Here is an 11,924-nt window from a genome sequence, read left to right as displayed (position 1 = left end):
CATCCATCCATCCATCCTTCCATCATCCATCCATCATCCATACATCCATACATCCATCATCCATCCATCCATCCATCCTTCCATCATCCATCTATCATCCATCTATCATCTATCCATCCATCCATCCATCCATCCATCCAACTATCCATCCATCCATCCATCCATCCATCATCCATCTATTATCCATCCATCCATCCATCCAGTTGGATGGATGAGTGGATGGTTGATGGATGGATGTCCAGTTGATCGGTGTCCAGTACCACAGTGAGGAACCTTGGAGTTATTCTGGACCAGGACCTTTCCTTCCTACTTAACCTAGATAATTAGTCTCATAACCTGGACAATGTGTTTGAATGAAAACACAATGAATCAGTTTGAACTGAGGATGTTTTTAAAGATCTTTGAGATGTGTTTGTTGTGCGTTGGTGCTTTTTAAATAAAGCTGGAATGAAAACTGAGATGTGAGACGTATGTGTCTTCTTTCTGGCTCCCATTGGTTTATGTGATTTATGTTTGATGGAGAATGAAGCAAAAACAAATCCACCATCTGTCCAGAAGAAGAATGATCTGAATTCCTGTAAAGTCCAGCTGAGATGTGGACATGAATCCATTGGTGACGAGCACCATGTCCTCTCTCAGCACATTAATCTGAGCTTCATCTGTGCACGTGTTCCACTATCTGGCTCCAGCTGACGGCGACTCAACACAACACACTGTATGACACCTGTGTGTCCACGCTGTGATGTATACACTGGCACTCACACAGCCCCCAACACATGCTTTTATATAACAGACATCTCAGGTGCGTGGAGGCCAGGTGGGTGGTGTGTAACAAACTGTTATAGCAGATGGCCATTCTTTAAAAAAGGTGTTTGTCTTGCAGCCATAACTTATCACAAATGATATCGATCAACAGGAAAGGGAGCTTTAATCTGTGGCAGCAAGTGTGTGGTTGCAACCTGCAGTGTCCTGGCTGGGATCAGCAACACTGATTAATGATTATGATGAAAAGAGGTGAACATCAGGTGTGAAAGGGCGGCGGAGGGGAGTTAATAAACAATACAAGCAAGCAGACTTACTCCATTGGGAGGGTAAGATGTCCAACCCAGCTCTGCCTGAGTCTCTTTAGAATTCAGCAGCAACACTGCAGGAGAAAGACAAGAAAGGAGAGAACAAGCAGGAGGTCAGAGGTCAGGGTGCGGCTAAGGGGTCAGACGCTTTACTGGGTCAGGAGAAATCAAAAGTCAGTCATTAGGATGGAGGCTGGCTCGTCAGAATCAGAAGCTATCTGGATTCAGCTCAGTTAATTTATACAAAAGCAACTCACAGTAACAGTTCTGTCAAGGCCCTTTAAAGCCTTGACAGAACAAGACCAGAGTTTTCAGAACAGAAAGAGTCTTCAGTCAGCGATCAGAGGCACAAACCCACAACCTCAAAACCATTTATCTGATCTACTTTAAAGTGCTCATGACTCCATTTAAAATTGTAATGTAATTTTGTAATACAATCATACAGCACAGTGATATTTCTGTATAAGTCAAACAGGCTTGTTTTCACTCGAATGTCCGACGTTGAAAAGAGCGCCGCACCAGTGGCTGGAAAACCCCACCATGTTGTGATGTCAGCAGAATAACATCCTGTCCTGGCTGGCCATCCAAACACCTGATGGAAGCAGTTGAATCACATGGATGATGCTTCCAGTGCATGAAGTCTGGTTTGTGTGGTGGAATCATCAGCCAGTTCCAGTTCAGAAGAGTGTGGTGAGAATTATGATGGAGGACCGAACCATAGTGAGCGGACTTCCTGCCCAGTGAGTCCAACTCTGAGTCAGAGAATGATGGTGGAGGGGCAAACCTGGCCGTCGCAGCAGCAAACACATGGCAGGGGAACATTGATTGGTCTACATAGTAGGATGGGGGAGTGGTAGATGGTGCAGGTCCATGCTGGGTGGTTGTCTGGAGGGGTCTTTTGCCTCTGGGCTCTTGGGGCCCTTTGCTCTGGCCACCTTGGATGGCCAGTGCCTGGCAGGGTTGACGGCTACCAATCATGGTCTGCCGGGGCCTGTGCCCCATGACCGCTGGGGGATCTGGCTAGAGCCTTCTTCTGGGTGGGGCCTTCCTCGGGGTGGTCTTAGTGGCTTGGGTTTGTGCTCCAATATTGCTCTCTCTCTCTCTCTCTCTGAAAAATAAATAAATAAATTGTCCCCTCGCCCTCTGTGGGCGGTCTCTCATCCATCCAAGCTCGGGTCCTCTACCAGAGGCCTGGGAGCTTGAGGGTTCTGCACAGTATCTTTGCTGTTCCTAGGACTGCACTCTTCTGGACCGAGATGTCTGAGGTTTGTCCTGGGATCTGCTGTAGCTACTCTGGTTTGCCATTACCATTTTGTCGGTCTGGATCTGGAAGTCCCACAGGATCTCAGCTTGGTTATTCTCTACCACCTTCGGAGGTGTTTCCCACCTTGACCTCGGGGCTTCCAGTCTGTACTCCGCACACATGTTCCTGTACACTATACCAGCCACGTGGTTATGACGCTCCTTGTAAGCTTTCCCTGCCAGCATCTTACACCCTGCAGTTATGTGCTGGATTGTCTCAGGGGGCTCTTTGCTTCAATTTCTCTCGTGTACGTCTTTAGGTGGGTGGCCAAGGCTTGGAGTCGTTGTTTGGCAGTTTCTAGTGCTTCAGGTATGGGCATCTGGCTGTAACTCCTGGGTACCTGTTTTTTCATTGCACCTTTCTGGAGCTCTGATAGTTGGCTCACTTCTCTCCAAGCTGCCTTGATTTTAGCCTCCAACCTCCTCTTCCATGGTGGATATGTATCTTTATGGTTGCTCTTTGGTTGATAACCAAGCACCTCAAGGATCACTGCTGCTGAGGTTTAGATCAGCTCATTGCTTTCAGTGATGGTCATTGTAGGAATCGTTCTCAAAGCTGCATTCACATCTTCCGGAGATTTTCTGATGGTGCTCCACTCAGTCTCTGTAGTTGGCGTCGGCGTTGCCTGATGTTCATTTTTGCCATGATCTTATCTCTTAGGTCAGTCGCTGCCTCGCTCAGTGTGATTGTGCTTATTGGGGCTTCGTACCCAATCTCTGGATGGGGAGTTGTTGTTAACTCCCCCTGACCTGGCGTCCATGCTCCCCCTTGCCGTAGCATTTGTGTTGTACCTCGTTAATCTCAAGCTGTGATAGCAGTTGCCGTCTGTGGATGTTGGAAAGTTGAGCTACTAGTTGTTTGGCAGTCAGTGTTGATTGTGGGTTTCGAAGATTCCATATTTCCCACATTCTCTGCATGTAACCCCTCTGACTAGGGTTACTGGAGTAGTAACATTCCAACAGAGCCTTGTTCTCGCCTCTCGTCCATTTCCGTCTCGTTCCAGTAGCCCACTTCTCTCCAGACCTTGTTTGACCGGGCAACGTCTGAGCCAGTATGTCTCGTGTTCTCTTGTCTCTCATCATATGAGGTAGGCAGTAGCGCAGAGGGTCTTGCCTAAGGACCCACACTAGGTGTTGGTAATTGCCCCGTGTTACGGCCACTGCTTATTGCAGGCAGCTGCGGCTCGTTTGCCGTTTGATTGCCTGATTCGGACCTCTGTGTGGAGTGGCTGGTTCGGGAGCACCCCAGTCTCCTCCCCTCTGATTGACTGCTCGCTCAGCCAATCAGACTGCAGCTTAGGGGAAGCAAAGATTGAAAAGGCTGCTGCAGAGTTCAGTAGGGGGGGGGGGGGCGGAATGGCGCAGGCCGCTTTCCCCTCACTTTGTGCACTGGGTGTGTGCGTGCATGTGTGTTTGTGGTATCTGGGCAAGGCTGGTTAGCGCAGGTGGTCTTGTCCAGATTATGGCAGACGTGTGGTAGTAGGGCTTACTGGGTGTTTGCTGTGCTTGTTGTGGGTGATCCGTTTTGTGGCAGACCCTGTTGTGGAGTCCGGAGAGAGGACTTGGTCATGGTTCTGTGTTAGTTGGATTCACCGTTATACACTCAGTTTTGTTTAAGCGTTACTACACCTTTTAGTTCTGTCATAGTGGGTGTTTTGGGTTAGGCTTTTGTTTTGTGTTTAGTTTCAGTGTTGGGCTAGGTTAGTGTTTTGTTATGTTGTGACGACGGACACCTTAGTTTATGGATCTGCTGCTTTTTATTTGGTTTTAGGTTCCTCGCCGAGTTGTAGTCACGTCATTGTTTGCGCTCGATGGGTTTTGGGTATTTGTTTTGGTTTATTTCTTTCAGGGGGTCCGCTAACCCCAGTACTTGTTTATTTTGTGTATTTTTTGTTACAGATTTTCACTTGTTGTTTCACGGGATTTCAAGAAAATGTGCTTATTTTAAATTCACCATCTGTCCTCAACTTATCTTTTGTTACACCCAATCATACCCCTGAAAACGGGACGTAACACCCCGGCCGGGATGTGAACCCGGGTCTCCTGCGTGAAAGTAGGATGAGCACCGGGCTACCGAGCAGCCCCCCCCCCCCCTCCCCTCTCTCTCTCTCTCTATATATATATATATATATATAGATGTGTGTGCGCATGTGTGCATGTGTGTATGTATATATGTATGTATGTATATACACATATAAGTATATATATATAAATTCACATTTTTAAAGTGAATAATGAATAATTGTGTTAAATAATCGAGATCTCATTTACAATCAAAATAATCGTGCTTATCATTTTTGCCATAATCGAGCAGCCCTATATACGGTACAACCAAATGAACTGGCTGTACATGTAATTAGTTTAAACCTGATTTTCAAATTAAATCATTGCAGCGTAACTATATTAAAATTGAAATATTTAGCCTACCTGAAACTATGATAAGGGTTTACTGTGTGAATAATTAAATCTGAGATTATTGGAGCTAGTTGTTATAATATAGATATTAAATGACCACATTTGCTAGTAATCTGACCAAAATGTTTTCTTTAACACTAGAACAACCAAGGTGACATTTTGACTCTTTTGAAATTTGCATATTCAATAACTTGTCAAACACCAGCAGCAGACAAAGCTGTGATGCTGCAGCAGGAGCAGAAACCTGATGTTAGGCGCTCTGATTTCTATACAGATGGTTTAGTCTCATAGTAAATCGTGTCGTAGGTGCCAGTGTGATCTGTGTGTGAGCATGACCACAGAGGAGGAGAGTATTTTCTGTCAGGAGAAGGACAAGGTGAAGCAGAACCTCCGAATGGTGCTGGATCATCATCACACCTTCCTGCGGTGTGTCTGAATGACCCAGCTCAACCTGCAATAGCTGTAACTGTTCAACAGTAAAACCAATAAAAAACAACAAAAACCCGTCTGCTACAAAGCTGCTGGGATACCTGTCAGGCATTGCTGCGCTGACAACCCTTCTGCCTTCTTCCTCAGTCTGTGAGCAGTTCCACAGTCTGGTCAGATTTGCTCAAATAGCGGCGGTTTCGTGGTAATCAACTATTTTATTCACACTTGTAACTCTTATATAGATCAACGGTAATAGCTTTTTGGTTTATAAAACATGGCAAGAAATTTCAAAATTGTGTCATGACGGTGTCTCTAAGTACAGTACCAAGGACAGAGACCTCAAACATGCTCAGAGAGCTTGTTAGTTTTTAAATGTGACGTTTCATGTTTTATCATGGAACAGACAAAGTGTATGCATTCAGAGTTTCCACAACCACGGACCAAGACACTAGTTCCACTTTGATATGATCACATGTCTAATAGAAAAAAAATGCAGTATGTAAACACCTCTGCTCTGTTCAGCTGTAATTGGACATAAGTTCCGTTTGATCCAGAGGAGTGGTTTAAAACTGTTCAGTATCTGACCTAAGGAAAATAATCATGCGTACACTCATTCTGATGGTTCTCATGGTGGATGTTCTTTCTGCACATAGGTGTCCCATGTAGAGGTTAGATTCTGAGGTGAGTTTCAGCAAAGACTTGAACAATGGCTTCAGCAACACAGAACTGGACTGTGGTGGATACAGCATTTCTTTTGGAAACTAATGGAGTTAAAAATTGTGCATCTTGAGGACAAAATATAATAAAATCTTCTTCATGTATAGATTGTCCCTCAAAAGTGTATTTATCATAGTAAATATTTTCATCATGTAAACACACAATTGATGGTGCCACTTTACTTATTCTTCATATAAACATATCAGCTGGAATTTTTGATCAGATCAAGTTCAATTGACAGCAGAAATATTTGTCTGTGTAAATGCAGCTGAACCACTGAGCGTGCTCAGGGTTTCAGCACCGCGGACAGAGTCACTGAGCGCGTTCAGGGTTTCAGCACCGCGGACAGAGTCACTGAGCGCGCTCAGGGTTTCAGCACCGCGGACAGAGTCACTGAGCGCGCGCAGGGTTTCAGCACCGCGGACAGAGTCACTGAGCGCGCTCAGGGTTTCAGCACCGCGGACAGAGTCACTGAGCGCGCTCAGGGTTTCAGCACCGCGGACAGAGTCACTGAGCGCGCTCAGGGTTTCAGCACCGCGGACAGAGTCACTGAGCGCGCTCAGGGTTTCAGCACCGCGGACAGAGTCACTGAGCACGTTCAGGGTTTCAGCACCGCGGACAGAGTCACTGAGCATGTTCAGTGGTTTTAGCTCATGGGCATGAGTAGGAGAAAGAAGCAACTTGCTGAGGTGTGTTCAGTGTTCAGGGTCTGCACAATTCGATGCTACATGCATCATCGTGGTGCGTGAAGCAATGTCCCAATTCACAGAATTTGAAGGAGCCTCCGAATCCACCCTTCAAATCCGCACTTTGTTTGGCCTCAAACGAAGGCTGCTAGTGATGCATCCTTTGTTGCCTCTTTTCTCCCAGAATTCATTGCACAGAAGTCATTGGCGAACCAGTAACTGAGCTAGAAGACTACGTTATAGGTTTTAATAAAGTTTTTTTTTAAGAGTATCCTTATTTTAATTACACTTTAGAGGAAACAAGTAAAGTAAAAACGTGTTTGTTAAATGGTGACATTAAAAATCAGTAATATTTTATATTTATGGATTTTTAAGGGATTAATGATGTGTGTACTAGCAGGAAAACAAGAGCTTCAGATGGTGGCTCATCCCATGTTATTGCTATGGAAAATTCTTTTTGGCTAGGGCAAAAAGGCTGTCCCATTTCAAGAATGAAAGTGTGCAGACCCTGAATTGGGACACACCGTCTGATTAAAAGATCTGCTTAAGAGTCCATCTGTCTAAGTTTTTGTTGATGGAAGTTCCTCCCCAGACGGGAACATTTAAACGTTGTCGAGCAGAACTGATGAACATCTGCTGATTTTTCTACATCAGTATTACACAGAAAGAGCTTAACTGATCAAATTACTTAATTTATTCATTCATGATAAAACAGAGGAAAACAAAGTGCTGATGTTGGTGTTAGCTGGTGGATAAATCCCATCACAGCTGCAGCATCACTGTGATGATGCACCTTTACAGCAACAGTTTGTGTCACTTCATATCAAAACTTTTTAAAAATATATTTTTTCAAGTGGAAAATATGCTTATATCACTAAATGTAAATGATAATTAAAAAAAACTTGAATGATGAAATGATAAAGCATGTTAGGTTAACTGGTCTCTCTAAATTCTCCCTAGGAGTGTGTGTGTGTGTGTGTGTGTGTGTGTGTGTGTGTGTGTGTGTGTGTGTGTGTGTGTGTGTGTGTGTGTGTGTGTGTGTGTGTGTGAACGGTTGTTTGTCTCTCTGTGTCGGCCCTGCGATGGACTGGTGACCTGTCCAGGTGTACCTGCCTGACTCTCACCTGCTAAAATGCTGGGTTAGGCTCACCTGTGACCCAAAATGCTCAAAGTAGTACAGAGAATGAATGAATGAATGAATGAATGAATGAATGAATGAATGAATGAATGAATGAAATGAAAACTTCAGTTTCTTAGAGTCTTTAAAAATCAGGGAGATTCTGACTGGAAAAGTTCTCTTTTCAATCTGGAAGCTTCACAGTGGTTTCCAGACTGGACCAGAACACACAGATGTGTTTAAGAACTTTAAGATGGTTTGTTGTCCTTTTTGCTCAGAAAGAACCTAAATGAGGAAGGTTGGAGACAGACGGATGGAGAGAGACAGGTGGAGACAGACGGGTGGAGACAGACGGATGGAGAGAGACAGGTGGAGACAGACGGGTGGAGACAGACAGGTGGAGACAGACGGATGGAGAGGGACAGGTGGAGACAGACGGGTGGAGACAGACAGATGGAGACAGACGGATGGAGAGAGACAGGTGGAGACAGACGGGTGGAGAGAGACAGGTGGAGACAGACGGGTGGAGACAGACAGATGGAGACAGACGGGTGGAGACAGACAGGTGGAGACAGACAGGTGGAGTAGGTATCATCGGTTGACATTTATGGCTGAGACATCACACATGGATGTCCCTGCCAGAACCTTCGAGGTGTGACTCATGCTGGGTCAACATGATGACTCAGCACCTGCCGTCTCGCCGAGTCATGTTCTTAGCAGGAGGTCGGGAGACGAAGCTCAGAATGGAAAGTTGGATCAAACACGTTATGGGGGAAAAAAGGTCATATAGTTGTAATAAAAAAGAGTGATGAAGAGGAGCGAAGACTTCCTGGAAAAAGACGGATCCAAGTTTTATAGGTTAAGACCAGCGGGTGCCCCGAGCTCGGCTCTGTGCTGCACTGATAACATGCAGGATTTGGAGATGATTACAGAGGAAGAGGGTAGGCTGAGGAAGATGAGAGACAAGGAGAGGAAATAATCAGCCAAGGAGGACGAAGAGGAGGAGGAGGAGGGCCAACATGAAAGGACTATGAAAGATGGACTAAGAATAAAAACCCAGCTGGTCAGAGAGGCCAAGACAAGAAAGAAAGGAGAGAAGAGGATGAAGAGCAAATCCAGCAGATAATTCTCAGAAGTAATAACTGCACATTTAGACCAGGGAGTCAAACTCAAGTCCAAAAGGGATCAAAGGAAAACATTAGAACAAGCTGAGGGTCAGACGGGTTCCACGTCTATTAAAGACTCATTAAAACGACCTTTTAGCACATCGAACTAACAGAGCTGTTACTTATAAAACACTGATCATTAAATAAATGTTGAAAATTCTGTTCAGATCTGTGGCTTTTATTTGTTATTTTTTACTAATTTCAAGTTAAAACATTTTCGACAGAAGAAGCAAAAATAATTTCCTCATTTGAAAAAGTCAAATGTCCTGTAATTAATAGCAATAGAAGAAATGCTAGTGTGTATATGTATATATATATACATATATACATATATATACACATGTATATATATATGTGTATATATATACATATATATGTATGTATGTATGTATATATATATATTGTGAGGAGAGAGAAATATTCACAATATGCACAATAACTTCCATCCATGCACCTTTACTGCTTCATTCTCCAGATTTCTGGATTTTACATTGTTTTTTTCCACCTTGTCCTTCCAGCACGGTGGCGGCAGAATGATGGTCTGGCTGCTGTGTTGTGCCAAACAAATTTGCTTTGCCAAGAGGAGCTTTGTGAGTGTAAGGCTCCTCTATATAATCTGATTTTTTATTTCTTTATTTATTAAAGATGTTTTATCTTATATTTTTGGAATTATGAAATTCCGTCACAAATAAAATATATTATAACCAGGTTAACACTCTCTGGGTAAATAATATGGAGGAAAACTCGGCTAACGGAACGGTTGGAATTCCCGTCTGTTCTCTCCCTGTCTTCCTCCTGTCCTGCTTCTTCCCCTCCTCATGGGGTTTTCTGAGTAGGCTTTGTTTTCCTGCTCCTGCCTTCCGTGGCTCTGGCTTCCAGGTGCTGATGCAGCTCACTTGGGACAACTACTCACTGCCTCCTTTAATGGCTGGATCTTCTTGTCAGCTGTTGGCAGTTCGTCTGTTCTGTCACATGTCAGCATTTGAAAAGAATTATTTTTACCTTTGAACCTGATCTCTGCTTTCCAGCTCCTCAGTCAGGACCGAGCACTTTGGATTTTTTATTCTTCCAGCTGTGGGAAATCATTTGTCTTAAGTCAGTATTCGTCCAATTCTCTGGTCACTCGGGACCAGTTTCTCACTCCTCAGGAAAACCCTCCCGGTTAGTAAATCAGTTTTTACTTGGAATAAGATTTTTCCCGACCTCAGCTCCGGCCACCATCTTACCAACAATTCCCTCTCATTGCAGTCTGACTGGTTTGCTCGGCTGTCGGTTCCCGTCTCAAATTCCAAACTCTAACTTTCTTAACTTGTTTGGGATTCTGTGGGTTTTTTCAATCATTAACTTTTTAGAGAGCTTAATCTGTTGGTCCCACTGATAAACGCTTTTGTTGCCATGGATACTCAAAAGTTTCACACAGAATTCCAAGAATGTGTTCCTGGAATATTTGTACCCACTCATTCCCAGTTTCCCCTCCTCGTCTCCTTCCTCCTACCTCTCCCTCAGAGCCAGTCCTGAATCAGAATGACCACCTGGTCATTGAATACATTCAACAGGAAAGTGTGTGTGTGTGTGTGTGCACGCACGCTCCGGGGAATGAATGAAAGAAAAGAGTCATTGAGTAAATCCGGGAGAAAAGGGAAGTGTGTGTTTGAAGGAAAAAGGGAGCGTGAGAGCTGGCTGGAAGGGATGAGACGTAGGACGCTTTTAGGGGATTAACTGTGAGGACTGCTGACTTTTGGGCTCAGTGTGGAGGTTTTTCATCAGGATTCAGTCTGGATTGAATCCGACTCAGATCAGAACGGATGGGAGAAGACACCAGGCTGCACTGGCTGAGGAAGCTGCAGACGTCCCGTTCAAGGAGCATCAAGTCTCACAAGGAGGCTCGACAGAGACAAGTCCGGCACAGGGAGACGAGACTGGTGGACGTCAGACGTCCTGCTGACTGGACAGAAAGGATGAAGGAATCTACTGTGGTGGGAATTCTGGAAAATATGAAAATCTGTAGAATCTAGTAATATTCTTTCTTACGGGGATCTACTTGTCAGAGAGCTGAGCATAAATTTTCTTCTGCCAAACATCATTTCTCCTCATCAAGGAGGAAAATGAGGTCATGTGACCCGTTTGAACAGAATATGGGAACAACTCAACCAGGATCATGGGACATAAATGCTCCTTTGTGACCGCTTCCATTCCCGGACTATCTCCAGAGGTACGTTGTTAGCGTGAGGGTATGCATTAGCCACCTCTGAATGGAAAATGGTCCACTTTACTGTACCTGGAACGATATGATGCTTTACATCATACATCACACACACATTCACACACTGATGGCGGAAGCTGCCGTGCAAGGTGCTCGACCACGACCCATCAGGAGCAATTAGGGGTTCGGTGTCTTGCCCAAGGACACCTCGACATGAGCTTGACTTGGCCGAGGATCGAACCGGCAACCCTCGGGTTACAAGACGACCGCTCTGTCTTGCTGAGCCACGTTGCTCCGGCTCTGACTCCAAGCAGGTGTGCCTACCTGGCGTGTTGGTGAATGGCCACAGACCCATGACTATAAAGTACCAGATTCAGCACTGCTGCCATCCACGTCACACAATTAAAACCCGACACGAGACTGGACGTAAACTGAGCTGCGGCCCTCATGGGACCAAACTGAGTAGCCGTGGTCTAGATTTGATGAAATACTGATTATTACAACTAAAAAAAAAAAAGTGAAGAAAAACCTTTAACACAAGCAGCTAATGACGTATTTTATCAGCAGGTGTTTACTTTGGGTGATGCTGCCCGGGGCTGAAACCCAAACTCTTTCAAAAGTGAGATTCTCAGCACGGGTAATTCCACACAGCCAAACTTAAAAGAACAACATAAAGACTTTTTTTTTTCATAAAATGGGGACAATGTGTGGACATTAATCACAATGGCTCTGCATGTTCAAAGCCTTGGGGACCTCTCTACTCTTTGAGGGACTCCTCTTTCCCGGAACTCAGGTTGGGAACCACTGATCTAGAGCATG

At 44.8% G+C, this 11,924-nt stretch overlaps 1 protein-coding gene across 1 annotated transcript in view; it reads right to left on the bottom strand.

The window, feature by feature from the left end:
- The window catches only part of LOC121656513 (ephrin type-A receptor 7-like), a 156,565-nt gene extending 155,399 nt beyond the window's left edge, over window positions 1-1,166 (bottom strand). Inside the window, exon 1 of the mRNA XM_042011547.1 lies at window positions 1,080-1,166. The gene's annotated coding sequence lies outside the window, so the exon portion shown is untranslated. The remainder of the gene's footprint in view (window positions 1-1,079) is intronic.
- Between the last annotated feature and the right edge of the window lie 10,758 nt (window positions 1,167-11,924).

Source organism: Melanotaenia boesemani, chromosome 17 (genome assembly GCF_017639745.1).
Source record: "Melanotaenia boesemani isolate fMelBoe1 chromosome 17, fMelBoe1.pri, whole genome shotgun sequence".
Taxonomy (NCBI): Eukaryota; Metazoa; Chordata; class Actinopteri; order Atheriniformes; family Melanotaeniidae; genus Melanotaenia; species Melanotaenia boesemani.
This window is presented reverse-complemented; position numbering and strand designations above follow the sequence as displayed.